Source organism: Molossus molossus, unplaced genomic scaffold (assembly GCF_014108415.1).
Source record: "Molossus molossus isolate mMolMol1 unplaced genomic scaffold, mMolMol1.p scaffold_m16_p_5, whole genome shotgun sequence".
Taxonomy (NCBI): domain Eukaryota; kingdom Metazoa; phylum Chordata; class Mammalia; order Chiroptera; family Molossidae; genus Molossus; species Molossus molossus.
Genome location: NW_023425388.1, coordinates 108,549,769 through 108,576,830, shown reverse-complemented (window position 1 = coordinate 108,576,830; position 27,062 = coordinate 108,549,769). Strand labels below are relative to the sequence as shown.

At 40.9% G+C, this 27,062-nt stretch overlaps 1 protein-coding gene across 1 annotated transcript in view; it reads left to right on the top strand.

Annotated features, from left to right (window-relative positions):
- Window positions 1–27,062, top strand: part of SLC9A9 (solute carrier family 9 member A9) — a 595,026-nt gene that overhangs the window by 337,681 nt on the left and 230,283 nt on the right. The gene's annotated exons all lie outside the window — the stretch shown is intronic.

The window sequence follows — 27,062 nt, the reverse complement described above, 5'->3', positions numbered from 1 at the left end:
TTTTCTTTAGTTTAGTTATAATTTTGATGTGTTTGTGGGAAGTTCTGAGCTCTGTGGTTAACCATGCCACCATCTTGGCCAGAACTTGAGAAATGACATTTTCAAAAGCCTTAAAAATGTGAAAACAGTTTCTAAATTAACTACATCCTCCTTTGGCTAACATTTTAAAACCAGGTAGTCTATGTTTTGCCTAGGCTAATACTTTCCTTTAACATCTAAATAGCATTCAGTACACCTTGTTCCTCTTGCTTCAGTATGGATGTGGGTTCTCAAGAAATCTAATTCTACCAGTTGAGCATAATATCGGGCACTCTGGAAAACCCAAAGGAGTCTTGTAAATGGAATTCTAGGAGCTTTTTTTAAAAGAATATATGCATACACTACTTTTAGTGCTGTCAAGCATTTTCAAACTGCTATCTACATATAAAGAAACAGTGTGGTCACCTCATTCTTTCCTGTTCATTAGAGCCGGTCCACTCTCTTGTCTTTCTGCACATTCTCTAACCTGACCGCCCCGTGCCTTCAGCCTGTCCGACACAGCTAAGGCCGTCAGTTGGATGGAGTCTATTAACCTTTAAACCCCATCTCAATTCATCAGCCTTTGGTCTTTTCCTCTCCTGTGTCAGCAGGGACTTGGGGCTCCTCTGGGGCCTGTCATCCTCTCCCCCCCTTGTATCTTCAACCTCTCGATTCCTTCTCGCGGTTTCTCCTCAGTGCGGTGCTCTGCAGTGTAGACAATAGAAACATTCTTCAAACCTCCCCCTCGCTTGGCTTCTCTGAAGTGGTTGGTCCTTTCCTGATCTTCCTCTTACTTTCTGGTTTTCTCTCAGTCTTATACCTGATCGGCTAAGGCATTCAAGTCCAAATTCAGCACGGACCCCCAAATCACATGCTTGCATCGTGTCAAAGAGATGTTAATGTTACCATTAGACTTTTTTATTTAACTTAAATAGAAGAAAAAGCTATATTCAATTCTCTTTGTTTTATATACCTTATTTGGCACAACTAAAAATAAACATATGTACCTTTCTCATTACCTTACTATACACACACACACACACACACACACACACACACACACAATGTTGTCCTGATTTGTTGTCCTTCAACAAATTAATGATTGAGAATACTATGCACTAGACATTGAAGGGATTACTGAAAAATACAATGATAACAGTTACACCTCATTGAGCCTCGTGTTTGCCAGAAGGTTTACATAATAACAACTTTACACAGTAGGTATTACATTCCCTGGTTCTACATGGGATGTTGTTGAAGCTTGAACTTCTCGAGTTCACACAGCTTGCAGCCAAAGAGCTGGGATTCAAGCTGTGTCCTTCTAAGTCAACACTTTCTTTTTATGACTGAACACTAAGTATATATAACAGCTCCTAAGAATACAAATTATACGGAGGGGTGATTCTGGAATAGCTTTGCATTTTGATAAAATTAATGACAGCATTTTCCATCTGAGATTAGGAATTCATGTGTGCAGAGAGGGCCGGTTTAACTTAGGCACTGATTTTTGACTGTGTGGTCAGTAGGCACCCCTACAACCCACATTGTTTAAATGTCAACTATCTATAGTTGTTGTTTTTCCTTTATTAATTTTAGAGAGAGAGGAAGTGGGAGGGAGAGAGATAGAAACATCGATGAGAGAGAACATCGATCAGCTGCCTCCTGCATGCCCCCCACTGGGGATTTGGCCCACAACCTGGGCATGTGTCCTGACTGGGAATAGAGCCAGCAACCTCTTGGTGCAGGATCGACACTCGACCACTGAGCCACACTAGCCAGGCAACTATCTATAGTTTTTTAAATTTATCTATTTATTTTTTAAAACTAAGAAAAATATGATGTTGTGCAAAGTTTTAGAGTTTTATAAAAGGTAAATTAAGTTAGTCCTATCAACATTTTTCTTTTTACTTTACACATCAACTTTTCCTACCTTACAAAATAAGCATCAAATCAAAAATAAGCATTATTTTGTAAAAAAAAAAATATATATATATATATGAAAATGCCTTCATAAAGTTAAATCTGGCCTTTTGCTAGTCATCTCCAAGATCGGTGGACTAGAGATTTCTACATGATTAGGAGGTGCTGAAGATGTATCTCCCTGACAGCTCAGCTCATCAATTATTGACATTTTCTATTTTTCTCTCCGTGTCATTCTGGGACGGGAAGAGACCCTGGTGTGTGGACTCCGCCTGAAGATGACCGATGACCTGAGAGCCAGGCGGAACCGGGGCAGAACGAGTGAGAGTCAGGGCGTGTGTGCTGAGAGGCAGGCGCAGGCCCGTGAGAAACCTGCGCAGTTTCTCCTTTCTGTGTACCCTGTCTCTGTTTTCTTAGGTAATATTTTAGGGTGCGTTTTTCTGGAACTTTAAGTATATTTCCACTTATACTTTCTTATATTTTTATAGATTTCTAATGCGATGAATGTAAAGGCCTGAAGTGGCCAGGTTGTGCAGATTCACAGGAGAAGGTTAAAGTAGCACAGGGAGCCCTGGCCGGTTGCTCAGTGGTTAGAGCGTCGGCCCTCAAACCAGAGACTCTCGGGTTCGGTTCCGCTAAGGACACGTACCTCTTGCAGTTTGTCCCCGCCCCGGTTGGGGTCGTGTGAGTGGCGACCACTTGATGTGTTTCTCTCACATGGATGTTTCTCTCTCCCTCTTCCTCCTTCTCTCCCACCCGCTCTATCTGAAGATACATACAAAAATGTCCTCGGGTGAGGATAAAAAAATAAAAATAAAGGAGCGCAGGGAAATCCTTGGTAATCGGCTTGTTTCCAGGCCAGCGAAGGGGCTCGGTCCGTCTGGCCTGGGGGCTGGTTCTGTCTGGTGGAACGCTCGCTGCTCCAGGCCCGCGCTTGGGTGGGGAGTGGCTCAGTGTGACGGCGCCGCTGGACTGCGAGAGCACGACGTGGAGGGCAGAGCTGGCTGTCCCCAGGCCCGTGGGAGAGAAAGCTCGGCTCAGCTCCACACCGTCGCGGGCCCAGAAGGGAGATGTCATGGTACCCACACTAAGTTTTGGCCATTTCTGTCATAAGACTGCATCCCTCTATTTGACGATTAACTTTTTGAAAACAAGAACTGCATTTTTTTGCTTATTGTATCCCCAGGGGCTAGCACAGTCTTAGCACAGGGCGAGCAGTCAAACAATATTTAGAAATACATGGACATGGAAGAAAGAGATACAAATAAGGATCTTAAACTATTTTCAAGCCTAATGTATGGGCCAGATTTGCTTAGCAAATTGTTCTTAAATGTGAGCAACTGTACCTACACTATCTCAGGAAGTGTTGGTAGGTTCTAGGTGGGGAAAGACGCATCCCCTGGGGAATTTAAAGCTCAGAGCTGTGCCCTGGCCAGTGTGGCTCAGCGGTTGGAGCATCAGCCTGCGGACCAGAGAGTCCCAGGTTCGGTTCCCGCTAAGGGCATGTACCAAAAATTTAAAATAAATAAATAAATAAAGCTCAGAGCTGTGCCTGGGAGATCTGGAAGACCCACACTTAGAAATCAACTTAAACATGGCGCTAGGTTGGAAATACCCTTGGAAAACTGGCCAGAACAAAGACAACGCGTGTTTGGGAGGTGCACGCCGGGCAAGGCCAAGAGATGTCACCCTTGTTGAAGGTCACAGCCTCACCTTAAACACGGCCCGGAAACAGACCACCGTGAGAGCAGAATCAGACCCCAAGATTTTCACATAATTAATAACTATCTATAAGATTATAAAAAGCATATATTTAAAATGATTAAAGAAATCAAAGATGGAAACAAAAATATGAGAGAGGAATGTGAAGTCCTTTTAAGGGGGTATTAACAGTCCTTCACTTTATGTGAAATATGGATTCTGTAATGGAATGCATAACTTTCAAACCAGCGGAGAATTAAAGAAGAAAAATAAGCCAATTAATGCAAAAGAAGACAGGAGTTGTCAACAACAACAAAACCCAAAAAGCATAAAAAAGGGTAATTTGAAAGCAGAGAGTGGAAATAAATTCGGATACATTGATAGTAAACGAAGTTGTAAATTGACTGAATTCCTCAGGAAGAAACTGTCAGATTCAGTTTTCTAAATGCTGCACTGAATGTGCGTGAGGGGAGGCCTGTCAGTGCGCTGAAATCCAGTCACTGGGAGCCCTGGGTCACAGCGCTCCGACTGCACACGCCTCTCCGGTGCTCACCCTCCGGAGTCTGACAGCAGAGATGGATGCTGCTCTCTATCCCAAATTAGATTAAAGATGTAAATGTGAAAGGCAGAACTCATGAAAGTTTTAGCAGACAGTCTTTATGATCTCGGATTTGGAAGGACTGCCAAAGCACAAAGTTATATATGAAGGGAAAGACGGATCAATTTGAGTATACTTCAAAGAAGAATTTTATTCCTTGAAAGACAACATAAAAACAATAGAAAGTCACAAACAAGAGAAACTATTCCAATTTGACATGTAACTGCCAAAGCATCAGTATAACAGAATATACAAAGAATCTCTACAAATCCACAATAAAAGGATAAACTACCCATTGATTTTTTTTTTTAAATAGACAAAGATATGTACAGGTATTTTAAATCTTAATAGTCAACAATATGTCACAAAATGTTCGACATCAGTGGTCACATGGAGAGTTCAAATAAAAACAATGACTACCAGATTAAGAGAAAATGAAATATATAAGTGTATCATAGTTAGGAGCACAGACTCTGAAATCAGACCATCTGGGTTCAAGTCTCAGATCTACATACTAGTTGTATGCTCTCAGGCAAGTTATTGCAGTTTTGGGGGGCTTTGCTTTCCTTATGTTTAAAATGAGGCTCATAATTCCTTCTTTCTCATGGAGGCAGTAACCTTATTTGAAGCAGTTTGATTCTCTCATTTGTTCAGACCAAAATCTTGGTATTATCTTTTTTTAATATGTTTTTATTGATTTTAGAAAGAGAAGAAGGGAGAGGGAGAGAAATAGAAACATTGATCAGAAACATCTGTTGGCTGCCTCCTGCACACCCCCTGCTGGGGATCCAGCCCACAAACTGGGCATGTGCCCTGACCGGGAATCCAACCAGCAACCTTTTGATGCATGGGACGATGCTCAACCACTGGCCACTCCGGCCAGGCTCTTGGTGTCGTCATGAACTCCTCCTTCCTTGAGCCTTCAGCAAACCATTCTCTCACTTTGATTTTCAAAATATATACAGAATTGTATCTCTTCTCATAGCCCCATTGCCACCACTAGAGTCCAAGTTCACTGGTATCTCTCACCTGGACCATTACAATAACCCTCTAATTGATAATTGATCTTTCTACTTCCGAGCTGGCCTCTCTGGGCTGTTTGCAGCACATCAGCCGCAATGCTGGTGTTAGTGCGTAACCGACCATGCCACTGTCTTCATCAGAGCACTCCAGTGCCTTCCCATTTCCCCAGGAAAAGCCAGTCCTCACTAAGTCCTGCCAGCTCTTGCATCGCTTGGCTCCTAGTTCTCACTCTGATCTTCTGCTTCTCTGCTCCCGCCACGTGGGCTGTCTTGCTGTCCTTCAGAACCTGTGTTGTCACTCGTCTAACTGTAATGCTCCCCTGCAGGTGTCCACCTGGCTTACTCATGTAGCATAATTTTCACTGATACACATTGCCTAGGGCAAGAGAAACAATGGAAAAAATTTATAAATGGGACTACATCAAAATAAAAAGCTTCTGCACAGCAAAAAAGTTAAAAAAAATAAAAGCAGCATCAAATAAAAAGGAAACCACTGCTTTATGGGAGAACATATTTGCTAATGATACAGCAGATAAGGGGTTAATCTCCAAACTATATAAAGTACTGATACAACTCAACAAAAGGAAGACAACCCAATTTAAAAATGGGCAGAGGATGCCCTGGCCAGTTTGGCTTAGTGGCTAGACCATCGGCCCTTGGACCAAAGGACCACCGGTTTGATTCTGGTCAAGGGCGCCTATCTGGGTTGCAGGTTTGATCCCTGGTCTCAGCTGGGGTCATGCAGGAGGAAACCAATTGGTGTGTTGCTCTTGCATCGATGTTTCTCTCTCTCTCTCTCTCTCTCTCTCTCTCTCTCTCTCTCTCTGTCTCCCCCCCACCTCCTTTCTACTTTCTCTAAATATCAATGGGAAAATACCCTTGAGTGACAATTAACAAGAAGAAAAATAGGTAGAGGACCTAAATAGACACTCTTCCACAGAGGACATACAAATAGCCAAGAGACATATGAAGAAATGCTCAAAGTCACTAATCATCAGAGAGATGCAAATTAAAACAACAATGAGGTATCACTTCACACCTGTCAGCATGGCCGCCATCAACAAATCATCAAACAACAAGTGCTGATGAGGGTGTGGAGAAAAGGGGACTCCAGTACACTGTTGGTGGGAATGCAGACTGGTGCAGCCACTATGGAAAACAATATGGTGTTTTCTCAAAAAATTAAAATTGCCCTTTGACCCAGTGATTCTACTTCCTATATCCTAGGAAGCCTGAAACACCAATCAGAAAGAATATAATACCCCTATAGTCATAGTAGCGCTATTTATAATAACTAAGATCTGGAAACAGCCCAAGTGTCCATCAGTAGATGAGTGGATTAAAAAGCAGTGGTACATATACACAATGGAGTACTATGCAGCTGTAAGAAAGAAAGATCTCTTATCCTTTGAGACAACATGGAGGGACCTGGAGAGTATTATGCTAAGTGAAAGCCAGTCAGAGAAAGACAAGTACCGCATGATTTCACTTATTTATGGAATCTAATGAACAAAACAAACTGACAAACAAAATAGATCCAGAGACATGGAAGTAGGGATAAGACTGACAAACCTCAGGGGGAACGAGGGGGTGAGAAGAAATAAATCAAAGAACTTAAGTCCATGTATGCATAACCCATGGACACAGACATTAGTGGTTGTGAGGGGAGCAGGGAGGAGGGATTCAGTGGGGGGGGCGGGGAATGAAGGGACATCTGTAATTCTTTTAACAATACAGTTAATTTTTAAAAACTTCAACAAAAAAAAGGAAAGTATATGTCAATCTCAATTATGAACATAGATGCAAAGGTTATGAACAAAATATTAACAAACCACATTCATCCATGTAAAAAAAGTGCATAATGACTGAGCTGGTTTTATCTGGTTTTATCCCAGGAATACATGGTTACTCTAATGTTAGAATATCGTAAGTATAATTTACCACTTTAACAAGTGAAAAGAAAACATCTCAGTAGATACAGAAAAAGCATCGCATATAAGAGATTCAACACACACTGAACATAAAAGTTCTCGGCTGTCTAGAGAGGAAGTCTTCCCTTTATGTACAAAGGGTGGCTGTTGAGAACTTGTAGGAGCCCTGGCTGGCATGACCCAGTGGTTAGAGAGCTGGCCGGTGCCTCGGAGCTTCGTGGGTTCAATTCCCAGTCAAGGCCCAGTCAGGGCACGTGTGGGAGGCAACCAATGAATGTCTCTCTCACACATCAGTTCTCTCACACATCAGTTCCTCTCTCTCTCTCTCTCTCTCTCTCTCTCTCTCTCTCTCTCTCTCCCCCTCCTCTCCCTTCTCTTCCACTGTCTCTAAAAATCTATGGAAAAAAATATCCTCATGTGAGCATTAACAAGGAAAAAAAAACAAATACTGGAAATATTATATAGGGCAGTGGACCTTTAGAAGTGCAATCCCTTTTAAATCGTTTGTTTTCTCCTTTTGATGTATTTTTCCCCCCCAATTTTTATTAATTTATTTTGTTGCAGATGTTTCTCCTTTTCCCCTCCTAGACACCCTCCTCCCCAGGCCGCCTCCCCACCCCCCAGCATTGTTGTCTCTGTCCATTGGTTATGCATTGATGTATGTTTGGGTTGTCTTCATATTTTTATTTTAAGCAGTAAACGTCTCGATATAAATCTATGCATATTTGTCACATTATTTCTTTAGGATATATTCCAAGAGGTAGAATTTCTCTGTTCAGGGTTTTATATCCTGTAAATATTATGTTTCCCAAATTTTTATGTAGGAGGATGGTACGCGTTTACAGTGACACGAAGCAGTTCCTGGGAGTTCTCTTTTTGCTTATTCCATTCATTCAGCAGATATGTATTAAATGTGGTGACATGCTAAGCTTTCTGCTGGGAGCTGGTGGTCGGTTGCAAACAGATGTGGTTGTTGGCACCCTACTGAATTCACAGATTAGTTCTGGGGTCATCTGTATATCTTGTTTAAGAAATTGCCTGTTTGTGACTTGACTCATTTTTCTGAGTGTTGTTTGATTTTTTCCAAAGGATGAGATTCTAGAGTGTTCAGCATCTGAAGTATAAAGGGTACAAGAAATGACATCTCTTTGGGTAAAGCAACTTTGTTTCCCAAACCAAAAATCGAACAAATGGTGAAAAAACAGAATTGTATTTAGATGAGGAGAAAGAAGAAAGTTTCTGAAATAGGTAAATCTCCCAAAATCTGAAATGTGTGACTTCCTCAGCCATAGGAAGTGAGTGTCCACATAGAAAGGCTAAGACAGGCCACAGGCTGATCATATTCCCCCTTTGCCTTGGGCTGCAATGGGTTCAATTTAAACTCAGAAGCCCCTATAGAAGAGAACCCCTCAATATCTTTTATCATTCTCAATCAGCAAATTTCACTTAAAAATACACACACACACACACACACACACACACACACACACACGAGGAGTTCTGACAAGAGAGAAACTAGCTTCAGCTGCTCTCTCTTTCCTCCCAAATGAAACCTGGAGAAATTATATAACTGAGAAGAACATGAACATGAGCAAGTAACAAACCCGTCCGCGTCCCTGCAGAGGCCAGAGATGGTCTGAAGTGGGGGGTGAGAGGGTGCACCTGTGGACAGCAGCCGGAGGCAGAGTGGGAGGAGAGGTTGCAGAGGTTTGACCTTCTGCAGTTACCTGTCCCCCTCACATTTTGGGGTGACCTTCACCTGCCTTACTGCAGCAGCCTAGGGCGTGCACTGGGGGGTCAATGCAGCAGCACCTGGGCAGGAAAGAACTTGATGGAGGTGAGAGGTGAGTAGTTGCCTGGCCCTTGAGCATCTTCTCCATCATCTCCTGTGGTTCCAAATCCCCAGGCTGATGGAGAACAACCGAGAGAGATGGTCTCCACCCGGTCTTGTTTCGTTCTACAAACTGGGTCCCTGGGAGGAGTTGCCAGAACAGTGACGTGAACTCAGTTTGGGGGGATGATCAAAAATTTGATGGTGCTGAGGGCTACTCCACCCCGGCTCTCATCCCTTCCCATCTCCTGAAAATCATGGTGGAACAGACACACCAAAAAGTTAATTAGTGTCCTTAAAGAGATAACAAAACTATTAGTGACATGAAGCAGGTACAAGAAATTTTGAAAAGAACCAAATGTAAACACACGGGTGGGGAAAAATAGGTTAATAATAATGATAATAATACAATAATAAACAAATAACACAGAATGAACTCTGTGTTTCATGTACTCACAACTGTAAACCTACTTTTGTCCACTCCTGTATTAAATGTTTTAAAAAAAGTTGAAGTAGAGAAGGAACGAACACCCACTTTTATCCATCACAAAATCAGAACCGGTCAATTAATGGAAAAGTCAGAGAATCATTGAAAAACAACAGAAATACCTCTGACATTTGTCATTTGTATAATTGCATATTCATTGACAATCTTTTGATAGAGGCAAAGCTTTTTCTTTGAATCTTAGAGTCCTTGGTTGTTTTTCTTGCACAAAGCAAACCCAAAATATATCTACCAGAACTTCCAGTTTCTATTTCTGTGTCTTTAGCTCAGAGCCAAGAACTAAAAGACATTGGCAAAGCAATATAAGTTAAGAATCCTTCTATATTTAAACACGTATTTTTGCAACATTTTACAGTTGTTCTGCCTACTACTAATTTAGTAGCATTTCTAAGCAACTAAATTTTATCAGGTCTTTTCTACACATTTAACTTGTTGGGATTTTTGGAGGGGGGGCAACTCTTTCCTATTCACACCAAATTAATGTATAGAGTTAAATTCCACAATTATCAATACCAGTTGAAATCAGAGGTAAACAGGCTTCAGAACAAGTGGAGTTGAGTGTGGTTACGTCTAAACTTCTGTGGGAGGAGCAGAACTGACTTGAGCACCATGGAGAGTACCTCAGTGGCCACCAGCACTGAGTATGCAGAAGTCCGAGATCACTGTGCTTTACAGAAGGAATGTAGATTCAGCTAGAGAGTGGAGACCAATTAAGAGCTGCTGGTGCATATATGTTGCAGAGTCCTTCCTTCTATATATGTATATGATTTGCATTGCATGTAAACTCATTTTAAACATTATCGGAAGTGCACAAATAGCCCAAGATAACTTTCTGAAGGAACTCTGGGGGTAACTTCACAGTACCTTAACAGTTTGGAACAAAAATAAAATGAGCTCTAAACCACCAAAATAAGTCAAAGCTAAGGCGCTCATTCGGAACTGGTATGCATGCATGGTTTTTAATGTGAAAATATAACTACCGTCCTTGGGGACAAAGAGAAGTAAATTCGTGTACTTCATAATTTTTGAAATTCTTCCTATTCTGTCAAGGGGGTGCAATAGCATAAATACAAAGAGGCTTCCAGGAAAAGGAGAGTTCAACAAACTCAGCAGTGTAAATAAGTTTTCTGGGGTTCTGTGCAAGCACTGACAATCGGCTTTCACTGCATTCAACTGTTCATGACGACGGAATGAATGAAGCAAACAATTTTCATCAGCTGTTGATTAATTGCTATCCATGCCTTCATAAAAACCATTTGATAGCGCTTCTCCATCTGATGGCATTATTCAAATGTCATATGTTTTTGTCTTTCATTTTCATTGATTTCTCTGATTCATTGAGACATTCACACTCTCCAATTTCTCATGTTCAGCGGAATCAATGCTTCAAGCTTTTCCGTAACTCACTCCACCATAGTTCAAAAACTGAATTCAAAATGAAAATGATTCTCAATTCTTAGTTGTGGAATTTTTTTTTTTTTGTCAGTCAAATAAATGAAATCTATAACCATCTGAAGAGCAAAATATTAAGAGTTTGGATATTACTGTTTGCATATAGTATAAGGTTGAGTGTTACATACGTACAGTAGACTTAAAATCATATTGAAATACACAAGAGAAAACCATCTGTACCTCTTTATCCTCCAAATGGTAAAGTACCTACCGTCATGCGTTGTACAGAAGGTGATACTTAAACACAATGACAAGCTGAGCAGAGAACTTCTTTGAGAAATAGCTGATCATAAAACAACACTCAGCAATGTCCTCAGTCCTAGGTTTTTGGTTTCAATGCTCTCGTCAAGGAAGTGGGATTGCATGGAGAGGTGAGAATACAGCTCCCCTGGGCTCGATGCTCTGTATGTTGCCCGTGGTAACTCTTCATGTAGAAAGAACACGTGGTTCTCACAGTGGATGGAGGAGGCTGATCTCCAGCCGTGTGGTGGGTGGTTGTCACTCAGAACACTAACAAGGCTGAAATATCAGTATTCAAGTCAGAGACCTTAAAAATGACATCATTGGAAATCTGCCCTTTTTCGTGTACAGTCTTCATACTTCCACTCAAGAAAGAATTTAACCTAGGCTGATTGAAAAGATAAAAAGACATACAGGATAACTAATTAAGAAGATTAAGAACAGCTAAATGTAAAAAGTTTAAGAAATACAATATTATCCTTTAACAATGTTGATAATGAGTGAATTTTCCCTGCCAGTACCTGATACAAATATCAGTATTTCTTTTGGCTTATTCATGAAGAGATTTTTTTAAAGCATAGGTTTAATTTCCACAGAGAAGATATATTATTTCAACTAGTTAATTTTCTTTAGCTCGTCTTTATTGGCAAAACTATGGAGAAACTAATTACGTTATGCCATGACTGTCATTTTTGTTTTAAGGACCAGTGCTATTATACTTACTGAGAAGATCCTTCAGACAACACTTGTTTAAACACAACTCTGGTCACCATAGCACCCGGACTTTGTATTCCCACGGGAAGCAGATAAAATATGCAAATGTGACATAATATGAGTAGTGAGGGATGTTGTGCAGAAAAGTTCATTAGGGCTCGGGGTAGGTTTAGCTGGAGGCTACAGCACTTCCCGGATGATTTAGGCGGTGCTCGCGGAGAGACGTCCCTGCGAGGCTGCTCTGTCCTCACCCTCGTTGGACACGTGAGAGATTCCAGACCCACGGCCCCACAGGCCAACCGCAGACTCCTAGCAAAACGTTACTTTCCAGACCGGCAGGACTGGGATCGGCCGTTACTGCCCGCTGCTGCAACTGCTCAGGTAGAAACTCTCTCTGCTGCGGGGGCAGAGCAGGGTGGAGTGAAACGACACCTATTTGTCTTATTTTCTATAAACCAAAAAAGTAGAAGTGAGATAAGTGGTTACAAGTGATAAAGACCCAAATTTCAGCTCAGTATAAGGAAGGATTTTCTAACAGTTAAAAATGTCCAAAAATACCATTTGCTTCCTTGTAAGCAGTGGAGGGGTGAGGTTTCTGCCCTTGGCGGTGTTCGCGTAGGAGCTCGTAGCCCCTGGACCGGAGCTGGAGCGACCGGGCACTGGCTACGTGTCTGCACAGTGACTCTGCCCTTGAGAGCTTGTGCTCTTGTATCGTGTGGGGCGTGTGTATGTGCTCACATTCATCAAAATAGATCTGAGGCCAGCCTCACGTGGGGACCAATATTTCTGATCAATATCATGGTAATAAGCACTCCGTAAAGATAGAGACTTGAGAAGTTATTCTTAATTTAATAGTATATTAACTTAAATGCAACCTTACAAAACCTAATATTGACTTTTACTTTAATAGCCAAGGAAAAAAACAACAACCAAAATACAGGTGGAAACCCTCCAGACATAAGAACACTGTTATCAGTGTTTACTGGCTAAAATAAGGTAATTTAGCAAATATAGAAAATAACCCTTCCCTTAAATTATAGGCTCAAGGATTTCAAGAAAATCTGGCTTACAGTATTTATGCAGTTTAATGAAGCTCAATTCCTTGTAGCTATAACTACATTTACTTCCCATATTAACTTTACTTACTTAATGATGCCTATTCATCTTCCTGAAATATGTTTTAATAGGCTGTGCTTTTGAAATTCTCATATTTTTAAAAAGTCAAGTTTAAAAGGGTACAATAACCGCCCTGGCAAGTTTGGCTCAAAGGTTAGAGCGTCAGCCCGCAGACCAAAGAGTTGTGGGTTCAATTCCGGTCAAGGGCATGAACCTTGGTTTCAATTCGATCCCCAGCCCTGGTCATGGTTGTGCGGGAAGCAACCAGTTGATGTGTCTCTCTCACATCGATGTTTCCCTCTCTCTCTTTCTGTCCCTCCCACTCTGTCTGAAGATAAATGGGAAAATATCCTTGGTGAGGATTTTTTTAAAAAGAATAAAAGGAGACAGTGACAGGCAGGGTGGGCGAGGACCGTGTAGCAGCCGGCAGTGCATGGGCTCCAGAATCCTCAAGCAGCGAGACAGGGCAAAGCAGCAGCCCCCCAAACACCTCCCTGGTGCACGCTGTCTCCTTCAGGGCCCTGTCCCCCAGCCTTCAAGACTGTGCGCTTGGATTTGGAGCCCATGTCCTACAGTGGGGCAGAGACAGAACTTCTAAACTGCATAACGCTCATCTTATTTTAGGCCACATATACATTAAAAATAAGTAAAAACCTTTAACATATCCCCTATCGCAATTTAAGTTCTAAAAAAAAAAAAGAGAGAGAATCCCATTAGCATTATTACTATTTTAGAAAAAGTAATACTGATATTATTACAGTGTCTTCAATCCAGAAGGCTCCCAAAGGATTGCTCTGATATTCACCTGTAATTTCAGCCTTCAGCTTGGCAGGGAGGCTGCCTGCTGGGGACGATGATCTTGGCGGACTTATTTCCCGGTGGTAAAGACAGCAGGTCTTCTGTGCGTTCATCCCTTACGCTACCTCTCGAGCCCGCAGAAATTGCTGAGCTCCCCTTGAACAAATTTCCTCAGGACTTGGGACTCAGCACATGTCAGAATCCCAGGAGCAAGTGTTTATAATTTTAATAGAATATATTGTAATATTTGTTTGCAAATCCCCCAATATAGGATAAAAACTAATCCATTATACTCGTTTATTCAAAATAGTTATAAATAAACTCAATAGAGTATTAAGAATGAAAACTGAGATAGTCTCTAAAGAAAGCTTCCAGGTAGGATTAAAGGCAAACTTTATAAACAAGCGTAAAATGAATCCTGGGACAAAATTATGAAGACTATAAAATAACATTTTTTGTTCTTTTTTTCATTTGTATTACAGGTTTGTAGGTTCTCTGACGTTCCATGTAAAATGAATTTCAGAGCAGTACTTAGACATGGGGATAAAAGTCTGTGAGTTGTGAGTTGTCTCAGACTGTCCTAAGCCAAATACAAATCATGTTGAGGAATTCATGTGAATTTAATTAGTATTAGTTAAGCAGGGTCTAATAAATGGCTATAATATTTCTCTACATAAACCATAGTAATGTGGTAAAATTTCATTCTGTTACTGATAGAAATCAATCGAAATTAGTGATGATCATATTTTATATAATAGACAGTACATAATTCAGACTAAAAAACTCATTATCTAATAAGACCAGATAAGTTGTTTAATTACCATGTGAATGTTCCTGCGAACTTTCAGAGGTTTTAAACACAGACTGTCCTCTGATGCCCTTTAAATCTTTGGCTGGTCTTGTTTGCACTATTAACTTGCTTTTTTTTCTTTTCCTAAAGAAAAGCTTTGCCAGCAAAGAGTACTTTTAACCTGGGGGCTCTCCAAAGGCCCACAAATTGTAAATTGATGGAAATAAAACAAATGTTCTCTGTACTAGATAAATAAAAGGTTGAGTCACGTTATTATTTGCTGATGTTGACTGAGGAGGAAGTAGATTTGAGGATATTCATGTTAAATACGAATCGACTAGTTTGATATTGTGATGATGATGGTGATGATGATGATGATGACGATTGGTTTTGGGTTGGAGATTTTGTTTTACATTTTTTCCTTCATGCCAAAATTGACCAATAAGTCGATTCCTTCAGCAGTTGACTACTGCAGACCAGATTCCGGCACGAAGTCCGAACAGGCACACTGGTTGCTTCCGACAGCCTGAACGTACCTTCGATTCTCCTTCTGAAGCATGTCCTCAGGAGATTTTTGTGTATAAAACAAAATTGAATTTGCCTGCTTATTTTGTTCAGTGCCCTGAGAAAGAAATTATCCTGACACCTGACTATTCAGGGGAATGTTGCTACTTGATACAAAGAGACAAAAGTAGTGATATGAAGGGAACCTTTTTAAATGCTAACAACCATCTACAACTTAAAATCAGTGAGTCTATCAGATTGTCAAAGGTGTTTAAAAATTGACAAAAGCAGCCCTGGCCGGTTTGGCTCAGCGGTTAGAGTGTCCGCCTGCGGTCCGGAGAGGCCTGGGTTCGGCTCCCACTAAGGGCATGTACCTCGGTTGCAGTTTGTCCCCGGCCCTGGTTGGGTTGTGCGGGTGGCAGCCACTCGATGTGTCCCTTTCACATCGATGTTTCTCTCTCTCTCCCTTCCTCTCTCTCCCTCCCACTCTGTCTGTACAAAAAATGGAAAAATGTCCTCGGATGAGGATTAAAAAAAAAAAAAAAATTGACAAAAGCTAATCCTGGCAAGAGTGTGGGGAAGGGCACCCTCTGACTGTGATCACACATGCAAATCGGTATATTCTTTCTGAGGTGCAGACTGGCAGTGTCATCAGTAGAAGTGGAGTTCTTGGGGTACCACAAGGAAAAGAATTTCCTGAGCCCCCACAGGAGGATGGGGTTTCATGGAAAGCTTTGTTGATGATGTAAAATTAAGGGAGATCACCCTCCAGTGTCCCATCTCTGTCTATCTCGCCCCATGGAGAAGTCCAATCCTGTCTTCAGCAGGGCCAGAATAAAGGCCACTGCCCATAGTTTCTGCTCCATATTCAAGTCCAGTCCAGCGTGCCGCATGGAGTCTGCATGGCCCTAGGCCATGTGGCTGCTGGGGCCACCTGGCTATGACAACAGGCAAGCGCAAGGGTGAGTGGGGGGCACAGAGCAAGAGAGCCAGAGCAGACAAGACCAAGAGCAACGTGAAGGAAGTCTTTGTCTGGGGAGTTTAACCGGGGCCTTCTTCAAACTAACCAATTAACTTTCCAAGATTTTGCTGCTTCAGATGGGGTCCACGTCCTGGTCAATCCATTGTTCCCCAGGCTAGACTGACAGGCAAGCACCTTCCCTACATCACCCCAGGTTTCTGTGCATGTGCCCTCGGCCCCTGTGATTGATCCCCTCCGTCAGCGCTCTGCAGGGAATGGGCCGGTGGTTCCCTGGGGAGTGTGAGACAAACAGGCTTATGCTTTCCAGCTGAATATACTTAACAATGTCTGGCTCTCCCATTGTTCTCGTCCTTTTAGTAATATCAACAACTAGCTAATTATGATGATAATATTCGGATGTTGATAAAGAAATTGAATGTATTCACTGTGACAAAAGTAGCCCACGTCTAAGAATTTTACCTAAGGAATAATCACTCAACTGAGGAGAGAGATTTGTACAAAGGTGTGTAATGAAGGATTGTGTACAAGGGGGGAACTCTGGAAGAGATCAAATGTATAATAATGGGTAAAGTGAAATAAAATTTGGTAGGAAAATACAAGGGGTTATTGTGCTGATATTAAAATTGTTTAGTCAATTGACCCACAGGCTGAGAACCGCTGCTCTGCACGTTCAAGAAGATCAAAATCATATCAAGCATCTTCTCAGATCACAATGGCATGAAACTAGAAATCAATTACAGCAAAAACACTCAAACACATGGAGGCTACATAGCATGTTATTAAACAACAAATGGGTTACCAAGGAGATCAAGGAAGAAATTAAAAACTTCCTGGAAACCAATGAAAATGAGCACATAAAAACCCAATGTCTATAGGACCCAATGAAAGCAGTCCTGAGGGGAAAGCTCATAGCACTACAGGCCTACTTCAATAAACAAGAAAAATTTCGAATTGACTTTCTAACCCTACAACTTAAAGAACTAGAAAGCAAACAAAAAGGAAAATCTATAGGAAGTAGAAGGTAAGAAATAGTAAAGATCAGAGCAGAAATAAATGACATAGAAACTAAAAAAAAAAAAGATCAATGAAACAAAGAAACAAAGAGCTGGTTCTTTGAAAAGATAAACGAGATTGATAGACCATGAGCCAGACTCATCAAAAAACAAAGAGAGAGGACCAAATAAACAAAATCAGAAACAAAAGAGAAGTAACAACTGACACCACAGAAATACGAAGGATCATAAAAAAAATTCTATGATCAATTATACACCAACAAATTGGACAATCTAAGGAAAATCAACAAATTTCTAAAAACGCAGTCTCCCAAAACTGAACCAGGAAGACATAGAAAACTTGACAAGACCAATAGCAACTAAGGCAATTGAAGATGTAATCAAGAAAGTCCCAGCAAACCAAAGTTAAGGCCCAGATGTCTTCACGGGGGAGTTTTACTGAACATTCAAAGAAAATCTAAAACCCATTCTCCTCAAACTATTTCAAAAAATCTAAAAAGAGGAAACACTTTCAAACTCATTTTATGAGTCCTGCATAATTCTAATTCCAAAACCAGACAAAGACACTACAAAGAAAGAAAACTACAGGCCAATATTCCTGATGAACATAGATGCCAAAATTCTGGGGAAAAAATACTAGCAAATCGGATCCAGCAATACATTAAAAAAATTACTCACCATGACCAAGTGGGATTCATCCCAGAGATGCAAGCCTTGTACAATATTTGCAAATCAATAAATGTGATACACCACATAAACAAAATGAAAGATATGCTTTTGCATATGATCATATCAACAAGATGCTAAAAAAAACACTGGACAAAATCCAGCACCCTCTTCTGATAAAAACGCTCAGCAATGTGGAAACAGAGGGATTATATCTCGACATAATTAAGGCCATATATGACAAACCTAAAGCCAACATCATACTCATTGGGCAAAAACTAAAAGCATTTCCCTTAAGAGCATGAATAAGACAGGAATGACCACTTTCACCACTCTTATTTAACATAGTACTGGAAGTCTCAGCCACAACAATTAGACAAGAAGGAAAAATAAAAGGGATCCAAATTAGAAAGGAGGAAGTAAAACTCATTATTTGCATATCACATAATATTATACATAGAAAACCCTAAATACTCCATCAAAACTATACTGGAGCTAATAAATGAATTTGACAAAGTAGCAGGATACAAAATTAATATCAATAAATCAATGGCATTCTTATACACCAATAATGAACTCACTGAAAGAGAAACTAAAAAAAAAAAAAATCCTATTGATAAATGCAGCAAAAACAAAACAAAACAAATAAACAAACAAAAAACTAAAATACATAGGAATAAACTTAATCAAAGAAGTAAAGAACATATTCTCAGAAAACTATAGAATATTGAAAAAAGAAATAGCAAAGATATAAAAATGTGGAAGCATATACCATGTTCATGGATTGGAAGAATTAACATCATTAAAATGTCCATACTACCCAAAACAATCTATAGATTCAATTCTACCCCCATTAAAATACCAGTGGCATATTTCACAGAACTAGAACAAATACTTCAAAAGTTTATATGGAAAAAAAAAAGACCTCGAATAGCCACAGAAATCTTGAAAAAGAAGAACAAAGTAGGAGGGATAACAATACCAAATATCAGGTTATACTACACAGCCATAGTAATCAAAACAGCCTGGTACTGGCACAAGAACAGGCATATAGATCACTGGAACAGAACAGAGAACCCAGAAATTGACCCAAGATATTATGCTCAATTAATATTTGACAAAGGTGGCAAGAGCATACAATAGAGTAAAAGAGCCTCTTTAATAAATGGTGTTGGGAAAATTGGACAACTACATGCAAAAAAATAAAACTAGACCATTAACTTACACCATACACAAGAATACACTCAAAATGGATTAAAAACTTAGATGTGACTCATGAATCCATAAAAATCCTAGAAGAAAATGTAGGCAACAAAATTTCAGACATCACATGCAGCAGAATTTTCACTGATGCAATGCCTAAGGCAAGAGAAACAAAGGAAAAAAATGAATACATAGGACTACATCAAACTAAAAAGCTTATGCACAGCAAAAGAAACAACCAACAAAATGGAAAGAGAACCCACTGTATGGGAGAGCATCATTGCCAACAATACATCAGATAAGGGGCTAATTTCCAAAATATATAGATTACACATACAACTCAACAAAAGAAAGACAAAGAATCCAATTAAAAAATTTGCAGAGAACCTATATAGACACTTCTCCAAACAGGACATACAAATGGCCAAGAGACATATGAAGAAATGCGCAACATCACTAATCATCAGAGAGATACAAATTTAAGTGACTATGAGGATTTCTGGTCAAGGTGGCAGTGTAGGTAAACGCGGTATCATGTCCTCCCACAACCATAACAAAGTTACAACTATACTGCAGAACAACCATCATTCAGAACCGCCTGACACCGAGCTGAATGAAGTCCTACGACTATGGGATTAAAGCAGCAGCCACACGAGACTGGTAGGAGGGCGGAGGGGACAGGCTGGTCCCACACCCATGTGTGGTGGATAAAAATCAGGAAGACACCTCGGCTGGAAAGGTCCTCCCTGAGGACTGAGGGGTCCCCATCCCACACCAGGCGCCCCGCTCAGGGTTCCAGTGCCAGGAAGAGAAACCCCATCACTTCTGGCTGGAAAACCAGCGGGAACTGAGGCTCAGGGAGGCTGAGGCGGCTGGAGCCCCAGGCAGCTCCTTAAAGGGCCCGCGCACGGACTTATCGGACTCTCTCCCTCTAAGCTCGGAGGGGAGGCAGTTCGAGGGGCACCACAGACATACAGGGAAGAACTGAGCTGTTTGGCACTGGAGCGAGGGCTGGAGAGGGGGCTTTCTCCGGGAACAGACATGTTGTCAGAGGCCTTTGTTCCTTTGGTGAGCCCTTCCTTGGGGGGCAGACAGCCGCCATATCTGGGCCTCCAGCAACCTGGCTCACACTGGTAGCCCCGCCCTGGTGACTCCCTGAGGCCCCGCCCCACCCAACCTTCAGGCCCACCCAAGCTGTTGCCACTTGCTTAAGCATAGGATTGGCCTGTCTTGGATCCTGCTTCAGGTTTTCCTAAATTCTTTCAAACAAGCGGCATCTGGTCTCAGATAGCCCCATACCTCTGGTTAAGTAATACATAGAAACAAACACAGAGAGGCAGCCAAAATGAGGAGACAAAGAAACGGGTCCCAAATGAAAGAACAGAACAAAACCCCAGAAAAGAACTAAGCAAAATAGAGATAAGCAACCTAACAGATGCTGAGTTCAAAATACTGCTTATAAGGATGCTTAATGAACTTAGTGAGAACCTCAGCGAACTTAGTGAGGGCCTCAAGAGCATAAAAAAGGACCAGTCAGAAATCATGGATGCACAGTCAGAAATGAAGGAAGCACTAACTGAAATAAAGAATAATTTACACAGATTCAATAGTAGAGTAGGTATAGCCAAGAAACAAACCATCGATTTGGAATATAAGGAAGCAAAAACACTTAATCAAAACAATAAAAAGAAAAAAGAATACAAAAAAATGAGGATAGTGTAAGGAGCCTCTGGGACAACTTCAAGCGTGCCAACATTCTCATCTTGGGGGTGCCAGGAAAAGAGAGAGAACAAGAAATTGGAAACCTATTTGAAACAATAATGGCAGAAAACTTTCCTAACTTGGTGAAGGAAACAGACATACAAGTCCAGGAGGCACAGAGAGTCCCAAACAAGATGAACCCCAAGAGGCCCACACCAAGATACATCATCATCAAAATGCAAAAGGTTCAAGACAAAGAGAGAATCTTAAAAGCAGGAAGAGAAAAGCAGTTAGTTACCTACAAGGGAGTTCCCGTAAGATTGTCAGCTGATTCTTTGAAAGAAACTTTGCAGGCCAGAAGGGAGTGCAAGAAATTTTCAGAGTGATGAAAAGCAAGAACCTACAACCAAGATTACTCTATCCTGCAAAGCTGTCATTTAGAATCGATGGCCATATAAAGAATTTCCCAGGCAAGAAAAAGTTAAAGGAGTTCATCACCACCAAATTTTTATTATATGAAATGATGAAGTGTCATTTTGAATAAGTAGATAAAATATATGAACAAACAAAATGGCAATGAATACATATCTATCGACAATGGAATCTATAAATAAAATGAACAGGAAGAACAGAAACATCCTCATAGATACAGAGAACATTTTGTTGGTTGCCAGAAAGGAGGGGGGTTGGGGGAATGGGTAAAAATGTGAAGGGATTAAGAAGCACAAATTCATTGCTAGACTGATAAACCTCAAAGGGAAAGGGGTTGGGGGGGTGGGAAGAAATAAACCAAAGAACTTATATGCATAACCAATGGACACAGACAACAGTGTGGAAAAAGGCAGAAGGGTTGTGGAAGTGGAGAGGAGGGGGGTCAATGGGGAAAAAAATGAGGAACATTTGTAATACATTCAACAATAAAGTTAAAAAAGAAAAAGAAAGTGACTATGAGGTATCACCTCACACCTACCAGAATGGCTGCCATCAACAAATCATCAAACAAATGTTGGCGAGGGTGTGGAGAAAAGGGGACTCTAGCACACTGCTGGTGGGAATGTAGACTGTTGCAGCCACTATGATATACAATATGGTGTTTCCTCAAAAAATTAAAAAGTGAACTGCCATTTGACCCATTGATTCCACCTCTAGGAATATATACTAAGAAGCCTGAAATACCAATCAGAAAGAATATATGTACCCCCATGTTCATAGCAGCATTATTTACAGTTGTTAAGATCTGGAAACAGCCAAGTGTCCATCAGTAGATGAGTGGATAAAAAAACTGTGGTACGTATACACAATGGAATACTATTCAGCTGTAAGACAGAGATCTCTTATCCTTTGAGATGACATGGAGGGACCTGGAGAGTATTATGCTAAGTGAGATAAACCAATCAGAGAAAGACAAATATCACATGATCTCACTCATTTGTGGAATATAATGAACAATACAAGCTGATGAACAAAACAGACCCAGAGTCATAGAAGTAGGGTTCAGACTGACAAACCCCAGAAAAGGGGGCCGGTGGGAGGGAAGAGATAAACCACAGAACTTATATGCATGTATACATAACCAATGGGCATAGACAACATTGATTGGGGCGGGGCAGCATCGGGATAAGGATGTCAGTGTGGGAAAAAGGAGAAATATCTGTAACAAAAATAAATTAATAAAAATTACACACACAGCCCTGGCCGGTTTGGCTCAGCGGTTGGAGCGTCGGCCTGCGGTACAGAGAGACCCGGGTTCGGTTCCCGCTAAGGGCACGTGTACCTCGGTTGCAGTTTGTCCCCGGCCCTGGTTGGTCGTGCGGGTGGCAGCCACTCGATGTGTCCCTTCACATCGATGTTTCTCTCTCTCTCTCTCTCTCTCTTTCTCTTCCTCTCTCTCCCTCCCGCTCTATCTGAACAAAAAATGGAAAAATGTCCTTGGGTGAGGATAAAAAAAAAAAAAAAAATTACACACACAAAAAAAGGAAAATAAGAAAAATATTAGAAATACATATGTATAGCCCTGGCCGATTTGGCTCAGCGGTTAGAGCGTCGGCCTGCGGTCCTGAGAGACCCGGGTTCGGTTCCCGCTAAGGGCACGTACCTCGGTTGCAGTTTGTCCCCGGCCCTGGTTGGGTCGTGTGGGTGGCGACCACTCGATGTGTCCTTTTCACATCGAGGTTTCTCTCTCTCTCCCTCCCTCCCACTCTATCTTAACAAAATATTGAAAAATATCCTCGGGTGAGGATTAAAAAAAATACATAAGTATAACTTCCTTAAAGTAAAAAGATGAGCTGCCGTTTGAGCAAGGCCAAAGGGAAAAAACATTTGAAAATTTTTTATTCTCCTTCAAAATTTTTGTTTTAATTCAATCTAGTATTATTTAACTATGAAAGTAATACAGGTTCATAGTACAAATAAATAAATAAATAACAATACAAATGCCAAATGTCCATAAAGTGAACGTTATCTATATGTTATTACATTTCATGGATTCATGCATACACAAATATTTGTTTCTTTAACTTACTTTTTATTATTTAACAATAGATACTAGATAGCTTTCTATATCAATACATATAGAATTCTGTAAAATGTATTTTATTATATGATTGCATCATGTTTATTTAACTATTTCTTATAGATATTTGTTTCTAGGTTTTTGCTAATACAAACTACTCTTTTAAATTTCCTGATTGAAAATTATATACAAAATTATGCTGTTTTACTTTTTTCATTTTCACTCTTGATTCTTCTGGAGTTTATTTGGATATCAGGAATGAGTTAGGAATCTATCTTTAGTTTTGGTTATTTTTTTCCCCAAATTAGCCAACTATTCCTGTAATCTTTCTAAATAATTTATCTTTTCCCCCAATGATTTTATAAAATTCTTATTTCTCTCTAAATTGATATTCATTGTGTGTTACAAAATAAAATACATAAAGCTCTGGGTGGGAAACTGACGAAAGTGACTGTTCACCCGCAGAATAAACAGGTGAGAAGAGTCAGCAGGAGGGTCAGCTGACATCAGAACCATTCTCTCTTAGAAGCAACTAGGAAATACAGATAAAGTACGGAGAAGCAGGTGTTCAAAGGAATTGGCAAAGCAACCATGGCACCCAAGGACTTGAAGGACCAAGATAATAAATTAAAGCAAATTGAAGTTAAAGTATGCTGAAGTCAAGAACAAGTAAAGATAATAAACAAATGTATGAAATAAGAAGAAAAAGAGTACAACACAGAAAAATCAACAATGCCAAAGTGGCTTCTTGGAAGCACTTATAAAATTAATAACTCCCCAACAAGATTTATCAAAAAGAAAACATGAATTACCAATATTATGGATGGGGGATATAAATAGAGACACAAAAATGTTGAGGATCTTCTGAACTCTGTATGCCAGTAAACATGGAAATGGAGATGGAATTACAAAGCACACTGTCTAAGCCCTGGCCGGTTTGGCTCAGCGGTTAGAGCGTCGGCCTGCGGTCCGGAGAGACCCGGGTTCGGTTCCCGCTAAGGGCACGTACTTCGCTTGCAGTTTGTCCCCGGCCCTGGTTGGTCGTGCGGGTGGCGGCCACTCGATGTGTCCCTTCACGTCGATGTTTCTCACTCTCTCTCCCTCCCACTCTATCTGTACCAAAAAAAAAAAAAAAAAAAAACACACTGTCTAAGACAAATACAGAAATGAATAGAAAACCTGACTAATGCTATATCTGTTAGAATAACTGTATCTGTAGTTAAGAATATTTCTATAAAGAGAACTCCAAGCCCAGAATTCTTATAAAATATTTTTATTGATTTTAGAGAAAGCAAGAAACATCAATGTGTTGTTCCACTTATTCACGCATTCATTGGTCGATTCTAGTATGTGCCCTGATAGGGCATTAAACCTGCAACCTTGACGTATTGGGAGGATGATCTAACCAACTGAGCGACCCAGCCGGGGCCAGAATTCTTCTACACATTTGAGGAAGAGAATAGGAACCTACTTTGTGAAATGTCAGGAACTTTAACAATACAACCTGGTAAAGACTAGAGAAGAAAGGAGAGTTATAAGCCAGTCTTTTGTCAGATAGACATAAAAATACTAAAGACAATATTAGAAAATTAAATTTACTTTTTTTAAAAAGGAATACAAGGTTTGGTGTTAATCTGTTAAAGAGTGTCTACGAATGTAACAGAGAAACACTGCAATGTTCCCTATGAGCCTGGGAGTGAGATGAAGAAGCCCCATAAGCACCCCCCTCCTGCACTGGCTGTAACCAGTGTGAGAGGCAAACATGTAAGACTGGAAAGGAAAAAACAAAACTATCCTTATTGCGAAACAACATGATTGTGGAAATCCAAAACAACCTATCAGTAAACTCTAAGAATTACTCAATATATTTAGTAAGGCCCTGAATACAAGATTAATTTTAAAAATCAATTTTACACGTGTATCTAGCAACAAACAACCCGAAAGGGAACTTGGAAAAGGGCGCCGTTTACGACAGCCACCCAACACATCACATATCTAAGAATAAGTCCCACAAAAGATGTGCACATCTTTATAAAAGAAGTTACTGAGCGAAAGAAGATCAAAATAGTTACAAGAATATATGATGTTCAAGGGTACTATGAAGATGTGTATTCTGTCCACATTCATCTGTATATTCAATGCAATTCCAACTAAAATGCCAGGAGTTGATTGTTTTGCAAGTGGACAGACTGATTCCTAAGTTCAAACGGCAACATCAAGAGGCTGGGTTTGAAAACCCGCAGTCAGACGAGTGTGGACCAGCATGTGAATCAGCCAGGACTGCTGCGGAGAGTGCAGATGGCCCCGCCCCAGGAGCCTGCTGGGTGCTGCAGCCCCTCCGTAGAAATGCGAACGTGCATTCACAGCAGGGAATTCATCGCAGCCCCACGCTGGACACAGCCCAGATGTCTATTAGATAGACTGTGATACGTTCACATACCCCAAAATAAGCCACTTCTACGTGCAACGTGAAGAATCTCACCATCAATGCTGAGCAAAGGATGACAAATGGGAATTAGTACCTATTGTCCGATTCCATTCATGTAAAACCGAAAGCAGGGAACGCTAGCTTGGGATGATGAAGGGCTGGTCGCAGGAAGTTGTATTGGGCGTGAAGGTACAAGCGGGAAGGGAACAAGAGTGAGCCTCGGTGCTAGTAATAGTCTCTTCTTAAATTGTAAACCATCAATATATGACTTAAACTCTTTTCTGAGTGACCTGACCCAGTCGTTCAAATGTTTATAGAGTGTCATCCCAATACACCACGGTTGTAGGTTCGACCCCCAGCTGGGGCACATACACGAATCAACCAATGAATGCATAAGTAAGTGGAACAACAAATCAGTGTTTCTCTCTCAAACCCATAAATCAAACCTCCTCTTATGAGAACAGGCATAAGGGAGGTGATGTCTTCGGCCATCCAAGGACCCAGGCAGGAGGCTGCTGTTTGCAAACCAGGAAGAGGGCCCTCACCTCATCCTGCACCTTGATCTTAGACTCCAAGCTGTGACAAATAGCCCTGGGTTGTTTAAGCCACCTGACTGTATTACTCCAGGACCACCCAGGCCGATGAAAACAGCCAAATCTCACTTTTTTTAAAAGTAAAGATTTAATGAGGGGGAAGTGTGTTCCCATGCCTGTATTTCCCCATGTTTGCGAGCTGTCTGTGTCATCAGGTGGCAGTGTCGGGACGAGCTGTGCCGGGATGTAGGGCGCACGCCCAGGACCCCGGGGACACGGCCGCTGCAGAAAGCCCATCTGTGCCCAGAGAGCTGTGTCTGCTTGGTCCACTCTCTCTGTCACTGGTTGTTTTCCTTGCTGCCAACTGTCATAAACAGGTAGCGAGCATTATTCGTAAGGCTGTAAACACATTACCTGGGGAAAAAGAGTTCTTAACGATCTGAGAGAAATACTTCCAGAGGCGCTTAGGTCTGAGAGGGAAGTTTTAGGAACTTCCAAGTGAAAAGTCTGCAATGTAAACTAGAGTCTCTTCCAGATCGGCCTCTGTGGTAGCCCTGGACACATTCCCTTTTTGCTCTTAATCTGGAAGTTGGAGAACATTTTTCATGTTCAACTTAAATTGTTTAGCTAATGGTCTAAGAATAGTTTTTGGAGCATCCGTCGGCATCGACGTTATTACCCCATTCCTCTGACGGAATTTGACATGTCTACTGTGTTCTAGCTGTATAAACTGATCCCTGGGATTAATCACCTTCTTTTTACCAGCTAGAAACTGTAGGCGTTTAATGGATATAACTACATCAGTCAACTTAATGAGGCTCATTGTCTGAAGTTTAAAATATACTGATCGTTCTAATGTTGAAGTATTATCGACATTTATCCTT